We start from the raw sequence: 10521 nt of genomic DNA, 5'->3' as shown, positions 1-10521 counted from the left end.
AAGCATGTATAGCAGTAGCCCCTGAGACTTGAAACGGTTGGAACAACTGATTTAAGGATCATTTTATGCACAATTTCTTGTAGAGAAGAATACCCAATTGTCTCAAGAGCTAGAGGAGTGCAAGACCCAGCTAAGGGCCGCGGTTGCCAAACTAGAGGAATCCCAGAAAGCCTCATCTGGTAACATTTGTCTCAATAGAGAAATCTTAAAGGAATATACCAGTTAGCAATTGGCATGCTTCATAAGTCTAACAGAAAATTCTGCAGATAATCTCGGGACGAATCCGGAAATCGTAAGAGATAGCGAGTCGCATCTCCTAAGACAGCTGAAGGCTGGCGAGCATATGCTTACGCAGGTTAGGCAGGAGAAAAACAATCTCCAAGATGCCAATGTCCGGCTGGGCGTTGAATTATCAGATGTTCGAGCTCAGCTGGCGGACTCCGTGAAGGAGAACAGAAGGCTTCGTCGCGGCATATACGGTAAGTGCCTAAACGAACTGCAATACAGCTCGGCGAGGAAGCATATTAAACGAGTTTATATCTTTAGGTATGTTGAGGGCCATCCTAAAGAGGAGATGCCCGGGTCCGCAGCCGATTTACTGCAAGACCTCTCACAACTACACAAACGAGTTTGGCAGGTGATGCAGGGTATTGCCCAGGCCTTGTGGCCATCCACTTCCCTGCCAAGAGGCACGGGGGAGCTCGTGGATATGCTCCAAGGAGCACGGCGACGCTTCTGGTTGTGAAAGATGTCAGCCTGCCGACAAGGTGCAAGGGAAGCATGGGCCATGGTGAAGATGCGCTACACCAAGCTTGACCCGAACCATACGGCCGAAGTCGGACCGGCGGGGCCAGATGGGCAAGAAATTCTCGTGAGTCTAGTGTATGACCAGGTAGCGTTAGCCGTGAAGTATTCCCAACAGGATTGCAAGCTAGATAGCCTGTTGGTCGGTATAGAGGAAGAATATATTCAGTCCAAGTGACTATGTAATTCAATGGACATATGTAGTCCCTAGCCGGATTAAAAATCATTTGTCATGGCAGACCTTTTTGCTTCAGCCCCCAGATCCGACAGTCCGGGGTGTATCCGAATACCCGCTCAGTTATGCAGAACCGGGGTATGCATGGAAACCAGGCGTAGGGGTCATAAGTGCTTGAACAGACAAGTACCCAACTAGTTATGTTATATTACATGGGTAGTAAGAAACATCTTCCAGGGAGAATAGTTCCGTTAGGGGTTCCTTTCCCTAGGTATGCATGCATCGATGTACATGTCCAGACTGCGAACAGAAATGCAGGATACAAAACTTGTAGGGATTCATGTTGTAATAAACGAAAGAAAAATCTTTTGTTCACCGACCAAATATTCCCTTAAGAACGCTAGCTTTCGGCTTCACCCAGTCTAAGGTACACATCCGGCTGAAATGGCAGTAACAATCGCAGAGGTGCTCCCCTTATGCCCTAGCCGAATTAACGGAAACGTATGGCATAAACACAAGAGCCAGGCAACCTAGCATGGCCACATCTTAAGTCATATTGATGCATATAATGGTGAAGAAAAGGCACATATGGAAAAAGAACGCATATGTGATAGGCAAGAAGCCATGAAAGTAATTAGATTTAGCTTCCGTATAGGAAGCCCCCAGGTATGGTTTACACACATAGTGCGGCCGGAGTGATCCGAGCATCTGCACTGTATTGAGTACTTTGTGTGAAGAAGGGGAAAAGGGTGAGAAAGGAAAAAGGGGAGGAGCATAATTAAAAGAGCGGGGGTAAGGAGATGAACACTGGGTTCGGCACTAGGCGTAGAATCTCCGGAGTCTGGCCGCGTTCCATGGGTTCGGCTCGAGTCTGTTATCGGATGCATTACACAGGTAGTACGCTCCTCTAGTGAGAACTTTATTAATAATGAAGGGATCCTCCCACTTAGGTTTGATCTTGTCCTCCTTCTTCTCTGGTAGGCGTAGAACGAGTTCGCCAACATTACAAGTTTTGGCCCTGATAACCCGCAAGTATACGGGATAGTTGTAGCCTCTTTCGATGAGTAAGAGTGTCGAACCCAACGAGGAGCTAAAGCTAGAACAAATACTCTCAAAGAACAATGCTCGGATCTTGGCTGGGTTTCCTTCAATTCCTCTATGGGAAACAATAAACCCGAGTAGCTTTCCGGCCGAAACTCTGAAGACACATTTTTTCGGATATAGATGAGGTTAAGTCCACTACCGCCGTCCATGAGCACTTTAGTGAGCCAAGAACCATCAACGATGGGGTTTAGTACTAAGGCGGCGGCTGCTCGGACTGACCGAGCCTTTGGTTCGTCTTCGACATAAAGGTTATTGTCGTGTCGTTCCATGGGCTCAGTGCAATAACTTGGTGGACTTCGGCAAGGTTGCGGAGCACCCGTTTGCACTGATTGTTCGAAGAGAAGGTCTCGAACACTGTTAGGACATTGAAGTTGTCCTTCTCCATTGAGTATTTCTCTGGAGTTGTGGTGAGAATGGCCTCTCCACTTTTGCTACTTGTCGGAGTATCCAGCATGCACGGAGGCTATGGGCTGGGACTGTGTGCGGAGTGGCGTGAATCGGGCAGGGCTTGTGCAGTAATTCGTCAAGAACGGACCTGTGTCCCGTGAAGGGTTTATTTTTCCTGCCCATAGACTGGTGCACGAGTGACCCACCAGGATGTATCCGTTTGGCCCAGGCCGCACGCTACGTCAAGGCAGCGGGCTCCAGTTGAGTTTTTTGGGCCTGCCATGTGCTTTCCGTCGCATAGTACTTTTGTACTACTTGTGATAATTCCGTGAAACTCTGTATGTGGCGACGGTCGAGGGCATTCAATATTCCCTCGTCGGTGCAATTACGGTGGAAAACCGAAACTACGTCATCGTCCGAGCAGTCTTCGATCTTGTTTTTAACAAGCAAGAATCTGGCCCAAAAGTGGTGGACCATTTCCTGAGGCTGTTGCTGCACATACATCAGGTCGTATATATCTGGAGGACATGAGTTGCTTGGAGAATACAGATTGTGGTGGGTGGGTGGATTAAATTTTGGATCCTGTCCCACATCTGTGTTTGGATCTAGAACGGTTTCCAAGGTAACCAGTTCGGGTCCGGTTAAGCGCAAGGGCTCTGGCAATCCTGCACTTGAACCAGAATCCAGAGGGCATAAGGTCCCGTCCGAAGGGGGAGTATCCGGCTCAGGGGATTCAGAGACCTGAACGTACTTGGTTTTCAACATGGGGAGGGAAGTGTCTTTGGCCGATTCCTAATGACCGCCACGAAGTGGGTGATTGGCGGGTGATTAATTTCCCTCTGGTCGGGCTTGAGCCTGATCCGACCATAGTCTATTGAGACACCCAGGGCGGCGATGCGGTCCAGTAGTTTGTTTAAAGACGAAACATCCGCTAGATCCAATTTTTTGGAGTACTTAGGGCCAATGCGGGGACAGTGTCCGGCGGCCATGGGGGGAGTTCCGCCATCGACGACCACGTGGGCCCTTATGGTGAAACCGCCAAACTGGAGGGTCTGCCCCGAATCTAGGCACCCTCCAGAAGTGATATTGTTGTTGATGACTAGGCGAGCCATAGATCACTTTTTGCAGACAGCATGGCAGAGCTCTCAATGAAAGCACCAATGTTGGTGCCAAAACTGGCAGATCTCGGGTAGGCGACCCCAAGCTATGTGTCTAAGGATCAATGGTAACAGGAGACCAGGGGACACAGTGTTTACCCAAGTTCGGGCCCTCTTAAGGGAGGTAAAACCCTACTCCTGCTTTATTATATTCGACAAGTATGAAAATTACAAGAGTTGATCTACCTCGAGATTGTAATGGCTAAACCCTAGATGTCTAGCCTATGAGAATTCCAATGACCGTGAAGTAGGTAGCCTCTACGGACTGACCCCTCCAGTTTATATACGCACCGAAGGGGCCTAGGGTTTGTACAAGGTCGATTCATCAGGGAAGGAAGCTTCCGGACTCGATTCTTGCCGTCTATGTATTGAGAAGTTCCATCCAGACATGGAGGATAATATTTAGCTTGATCTTGTACGGCCCATCCAACCCGGCCCATACTCCACGGTCAGACACCTAAGGACCCCCGGATCTAGGACTCCGGCCCTCAAGCGCCGGATAGAAGATTTCGGTGGGGCCGAGTTCGACTTTGGGTTTTGGACATATTTGGAAATGAGAAAGTGGCTGAGGGCTTTGGAGCAATATCTCTAAGCATTTTGAGCAAGTAAACCATTAAGCAACACCTCATCCCCTTTTAATAGTATTGGCTTTCGTATGGACTCGATGTGATCTTGGATCACTAAAATAGAAATGAAGAGTCTTGAGCTTTTGCCAATATGTGTCCTTAGCACCTTGAAGGGGTTCCACATCCTCTTTTCCTTTCCACACCATTGTTGAACTTATCTGAAATGTACTAGATAAAACCATTAGTCCAACAAGAGATATGTTGACATTAATTACCAAAATCACCTAGGGAGCACTTGTGCTTTCAGTCTCGATCGATCCCTATAGATCTTGATGCCCAATATATGAGCAGCTTCACCGAGGTCTTTCATTGAAAAATTCTTATTCAAGTATCCTTTTATGCTATCCAGAAATTATATATCATTTCCAATCAGTAATATGTCATCCACATAAAACACCAGAAATGCTATAGAGCTCCCACTCACCTTCTTGTAAATACAGGCTTCTCCGTAAGTCTGTATAAAACCATAAGCTTTGATCACATCATCAAAGCATATATTCCAACTTCAAGATGCTTGCACCAATCCATAGACGGGTCGCTGGAGCTTGCACACTTTGTTAGCAACTTTAGGATCGACAAAACCTTCTGGTTGCATCATATACAACTCTTGTTTAAGAAACCCGTTAAGGAATGCAGTTTTGACGTCCATTTGCCATATTTCCTAATCATAGAATACAGCAATTGCTAACATGATTCGGACAGACTTAAGAATCGCTACGGGTGTGAAAGTCTCATCATAGTCAACCCCTTGAACTTGTCGAAAACCTTTTGCGACAAGTCGAGCTTTGTAGATTGTGATATTACCATAAGTGTTCGTCTTCTTCTTGAAGATCCATTTATTCTCAACGGCTTATGTTCGTCTTCTTCTTGAAGATCCATTTATTCTCAACAGCTTGCCGATCATCGGGCAAGTCCTCACCAAAGTCCACATTTTGTTCTCATACATGGATCCTATCTCAGATTTCATGGCCTCAACCATTTGTCAAAATTTGGGCTCATCATAGCTTCTTCATAGTTCGTAGGTTCGTCGTTGTCTAACAACATGACTTCTAGGATAGGATTACCGTACCACTCTGGCGCGGTACATGTTCTGGTCAACCTACAAGGCTCAGTAGTAACTTGACCTAAAGTTTCATGATCATCATCATTAGCTCCCTCTCTAGTTGGTGTAGGCATCACGGGAACTGTTTTCTCTGATGTGCTACTTTCCAATCCGAGAGAAGGTACAACTACCTCATCAAGTTCTACTTACCTCCCACTCACTTCTTTCGAGAGAAACTCCTTCTCTGGAAATGATACATTCTTAGCAACAAAGATATTGCCTCCAGACCTATGGTAGAAGGTGTACCCAATAGTTTCTTTAGGGTATCCTATGAAGACGAACTTCTCCGATTTGGGTTCGAGCTTATCAGGCTGTAGCATTTTGACATAAGCGTCGCATCCCCAAACTTTAAGAAAGGACAGCTTAGGTTTCTTGCCAAATCATAGTTCATATAGTGTCGTCTCAATGGATTTAGAAGGTGCCCTATTTAATGTGAATGTGGCTGTCTCTAATGCATAACCCCAAAATGATAAAGGATAATCGATAAGAGACATCATAGAACGTACCATATCTAATAAAGTACGGTTACGACATTTGGACACACCATTACACCGTGGTGTTCCAGGTGGCGTGAGTTGTGAAACAATTCCACGTTGTCTTAAATGAAGGCCAAACTCATAACTCAAATATTCGGCTCTGCAATCAGATCGTAGAAACTTTATTTTCTTGTTACGATGATTCTCCACTTCACTCTGAAATTCTTTGAACTTTTCAAATGTTTCAGACTTGTGTTTCATCAAGTAGATATACCCATACCTACTCAAATCATCTGTGAAGGTCAGAAAATAACGATACCCGTTGCGTGCCTCAACACTCGTCAGACCGCATACATTGGTATGTATTATTTCCAACAAGTCATTAGCTCGCTCCATTGTTCCGGAGAACGGAGTTTAGTCATCTTACCCGTGAGGCATGGTTCGCAATTTTAAATGATTCATAATCAAGTGATTCCAAAAGTCCATCCGCATGGAGTTTCTTCATGCGCTTTACACCAATATGACCAAAACGGCAGTGCCCCAAGTATGTTGCACTATCATTATCAATGTTGCATCTTTTGGCATCAATATTATGAATATGTGTATCACTACGATTGAGATTCAACACGAATAGACCATTCATCAATGGTGCAGGACCATAAAAGATATTACTCATATAAATAGAACAACCATTATTCTTTGACATAAATGAATAACCGTCTCGCAATAAACAAGATCCAGATATAATGTTCATGCTCATAGCTGGCACCAAATAACAATTATTCAGGTCTAAACAAATTGCTAAGGTAGATGTAGAGGTATTGTGCCGACAGCGATCACAACGACCTTGGAAGCATTCCTGACGCGCATCGTCACCTCGTCCTTAGCCAATCTTCGTTTATTCCATAGCTCCTGTTTTGATTTCAAAATATGAGCAAGTGAACCAGTATCAAATACCCAGGCGCTACTACGAGCATTAGTAAGGTACACATTAATAACATGTCTATCAAATATACCTTTGTTCACTTTGCCATCCTTCTTATCCGCCAAGTATTTGGGGCAGTTCTGCTTCCAGTGACCATTTCCTTTGTAGTAGAAGCACTCAGTTTCACGCTTGGGTCCATCTTTCGGCTTCTTCACGGGAGCGGCAACTTGTTTGCCATTCTTATTGAAGTTCCCTTTCTTTCCCTGTCCTTTTTCTTGAAACTAGTGGTCTTCTTAACCATCAACATCTGATGCTCCTTCTTGATTTCTACCTCCACTGATTTCAGCATCGTGAAGAGCTCGGGAATCATTTTTGTCATCCCTTGCGTATTATAGTTCATCACGAAGCCTTTGTGGCTTGGTGGTAGTGACTGAAGAACTCTGTCAATAACACTCTCAACTGGAAGATCAATTCCCAGCTAAGTCAAGTGGTTATGGTACCTAGAAATTTGGAGTATGTGTTCACTGACAGAACTGTTCTCCTCCATCTTATAGCTATAGAACTTGTTGGAGATTGCATATCTATCAACCTAGGCATTTGCTTGAAATGTTAATTTCAGTTCTTGGAACATATCATATGCTCTATGGCGTTCAAAACGTCTTTGAAGTCCTGGTTCTAGGCCGTAAAGCATGGCACACTGAACTGTTAAATAGTCATCAGATCGAGCCTTCCAGACATTCATAACATCTGCAGCAGCTCCTGCAGCAGGTCTGTCACCTAGCGGTGCATCAAGGACATAATTCTTCTATGCAACACTAAGGATAATCCTCAAGTTATGGACCCAGTCTATGCAACAATGAGGATTATCCTCAACTTAGCTTTCTCTAGGAACACATTAAAATTCAAGGGAACGGTAGCACGGGCTATTGATCTACAACATAGATATGCAAAAAACTATTAAGACTACATTCATCATAAATTTTAGTTCAAATAATCATATTACTAATGAACTCCCACTTAAATCAACATCCCTCAAGTTGTCTAAGTGATACGTGATCCAAATCAACTTACCCATGTCCGATCATCACGTGAGACGGGGTAGTCTTCAATGGTGAACATCTCTATGTTGATCATATCTACTATATGACTCACGTTCGACCTTTCGGTCTCCAGTGTTCTGAGACCATGTCTGTACATGTGATATGTCCATTTTGCATCATGTTTTCCTACTATTATTTACAATGTTTTATGCATAATAATGCTTTATGAAGTAATCTAATGCCTTTTCTCTCATAATATGCAATGTTTACACAAAGAGTGGGAATGCCGGCAGCTGGAATTCTGGACCTAAAAGCTACGTCAGAGTTACCTATTCTTCACATCTCCAAATGAGCTAAAAAATTACGAAGAATTATTTTGGAATATATAAAAAATACTAGAGCAAATATTTACCGGAGGGGGCCACCTTGTGCTCAGCCCAGCCCACCTCCGGTGTGCATCTTCTGGTATATAGGTCATTTTGACGTAGAAAAAATAAGGAGAGAACTTTCGAGACGGAGTGCCGCCGTCTCGAGCGGAACTTGGGCAAGAGCACATTTTCCCATAGGCAGAGCGATTCCCCAGGGGAACTTCCCTCTCGGAGGGGGAAATTTAAGCCATTGTCATCACCAACAACCCTCTCATCTTAGGGAGGGAAATCTCCATCAACATCTTCAATAACACCATCTCCTCTCAAACCCTAGTTCATCTCTTGTGTTCAATCTTTGTACCGGAACCTCAGATTGGTACCTGTGGGTGACTAGTAGTGTTGATTACATCTTGTGGTTCACTACTATATGGTTTATTTGGTGGAAGATTATCTATTCAGATCCATTATGCTATTTAATACCCCTCTGATCTTGAGCTTGATTATCATTTATGAGTAGTTACTTTTGTTCTTGAGGTCACGGGAGAAGTCATGTTGCAAGTAATCATGTGAACTTGATATGTGTTCGACATTTTGATGATATATATGTTGTGATTCCCTTAGTGGTGTCATGTGAACGTCGACTACATGGCACTTCACCATACTTGTGCCTAAGGGAATGCATTGTGGAATAGTTATTAGATGATGGGTTGCTAGAGTGACAGAAGCTTAAACACTAGTCTATGTGCTACTTCGTAAAGGACCGATATGGATCCAAATTTTAATCCTATATCAAATTATCAAAGTAGCGAAAACGAACCAAACCAACATGATGAAAGTGATATGGTGAAATTCCCGTGTACCCTCAAGAATGCTTTGCTTATCATAAGAGACTGTTTCGGCCTGTCCTTTGTCACAAAAGGATTGGGCTAACTTGCTGCACTTTATTTACCATTATTGTTACTTGCTCGTTACAAATTATCTTGCTATCAAACTACCTGTTACCGACAATTTCAGTGCTTGCAAAAGATACCTTGCTGAAAACCACTTGTCATTTCCTTCTGCTCCTTGTTGGGTTCAACACTCTTACTTATCAAAAGGACTATGATTGATCCCCTATACTTGTGGGTCATCAAGACTCTTTTATGGCACCACTGCCGGGGAGTGAAGCGCTCTTGGTTAGTGGAAATTGGTAAGGAATAATTATTACTATTGTTGGGAAATGTAGCATGCCATTTCAAAAAAAAATCCTACGCTCACGCAAGATCTATCTAGGAGATTCATAGAAATGAGAGGGGAGAGTGTGTCCACGTACCCTCGTGGACCATAAGTGGAAGCATTAACTTAATGCGGTTGATGTAGTAGAACGTCTTCTCGAATCAACCGATCAAGTACCGAACGTACGACACCTCCGAGTTCTACACAGGTTCAACTCGATGACGTCCCTCGAACTCTTGATCTAGTAGAGGAACGAAGGATTCGATGAGATCCGTCAGCACCACGGTGTGGTGACGGTGTTGGTGATGTGATTCGCGCTGGGCTTCGCCTAAGCACTACGACAATATGACCGTAGGAGTAAACAGCGGAGGGGGGCACCGCACACGGCTAAGAAACAACTTTTGTGCTTTGGGGTGCCCCCCTGCCCCCTTATATAAAGGAGGGAGAGGGGAGAGGGCCGACCTAGGGCGCGCCCAAGTGAGGGAGTCCAACTAGGACTCCTAGTCCTAGTCGGCCCCCCTTCCTTTCGAACGGAGGGGGAAAGATGGAAGTGGAAGGAGAGAGAGAGGGAGAAGGAAAGGGGGCCGCGCCCCCTCCCCTTGTCCAATTCAGACTCCTCATGGGGAGGCGCACGTGCTACCTCCTGCGGCCTGCCTCTCCTCTCCACTATGGCCCAACAAGGCCCATTACTTCCCGGGGGGTTCCGGTAACCCCTCGGTACTCCAAAAAATACCCGAACCACTCCAGAACAATTCCGGTGTCCGAATATAACCTTCCAGTATATCAATATTTACCTCTCGACCATTTCGAGACTCCTCGTCATGTCCATGATCTCATCCGGGATTGTGAACAACCTTTGGTCACCAAAACACATAACTCATATAATACATATTGTCATCGAACGTTAAGCGTGCGGACTCTACGGGTTTGAGAACTATGTAGACATGACCGAGACACCTCTACGGCCAATAACCAATAGTGGAACCTGGATGCTCATGTCACATCCCTAATTCTGGTTTGACCTATGCTAGCTTCCATGTGAGCATCATGTTTAAATTCAAATGAAACTTGAATTGAGGAATTTTCAAAAGCCTCAGAAAACCTCTAAAAATAACCAACATTTAAATCTCATCAAATGAGTC

Source organism: Triticum aestivum, chromosome 4B (genome assembly GCF_018294505.1).
Source record: "Triticum aestivum cultivar Chinese Spring chromosome 4B, IWGSC CS RefSeq v2.1, whole genome shotgun sequence".
Lineage (NCBI taxonomy): Eukaryota > Viridiplantae > Streptophyta > Magnoliopsida > Poales > Poaceae > Triticum > Triticum aestivum.
This window is presented reverse-complemented; position numbering follows the sequence as displayed.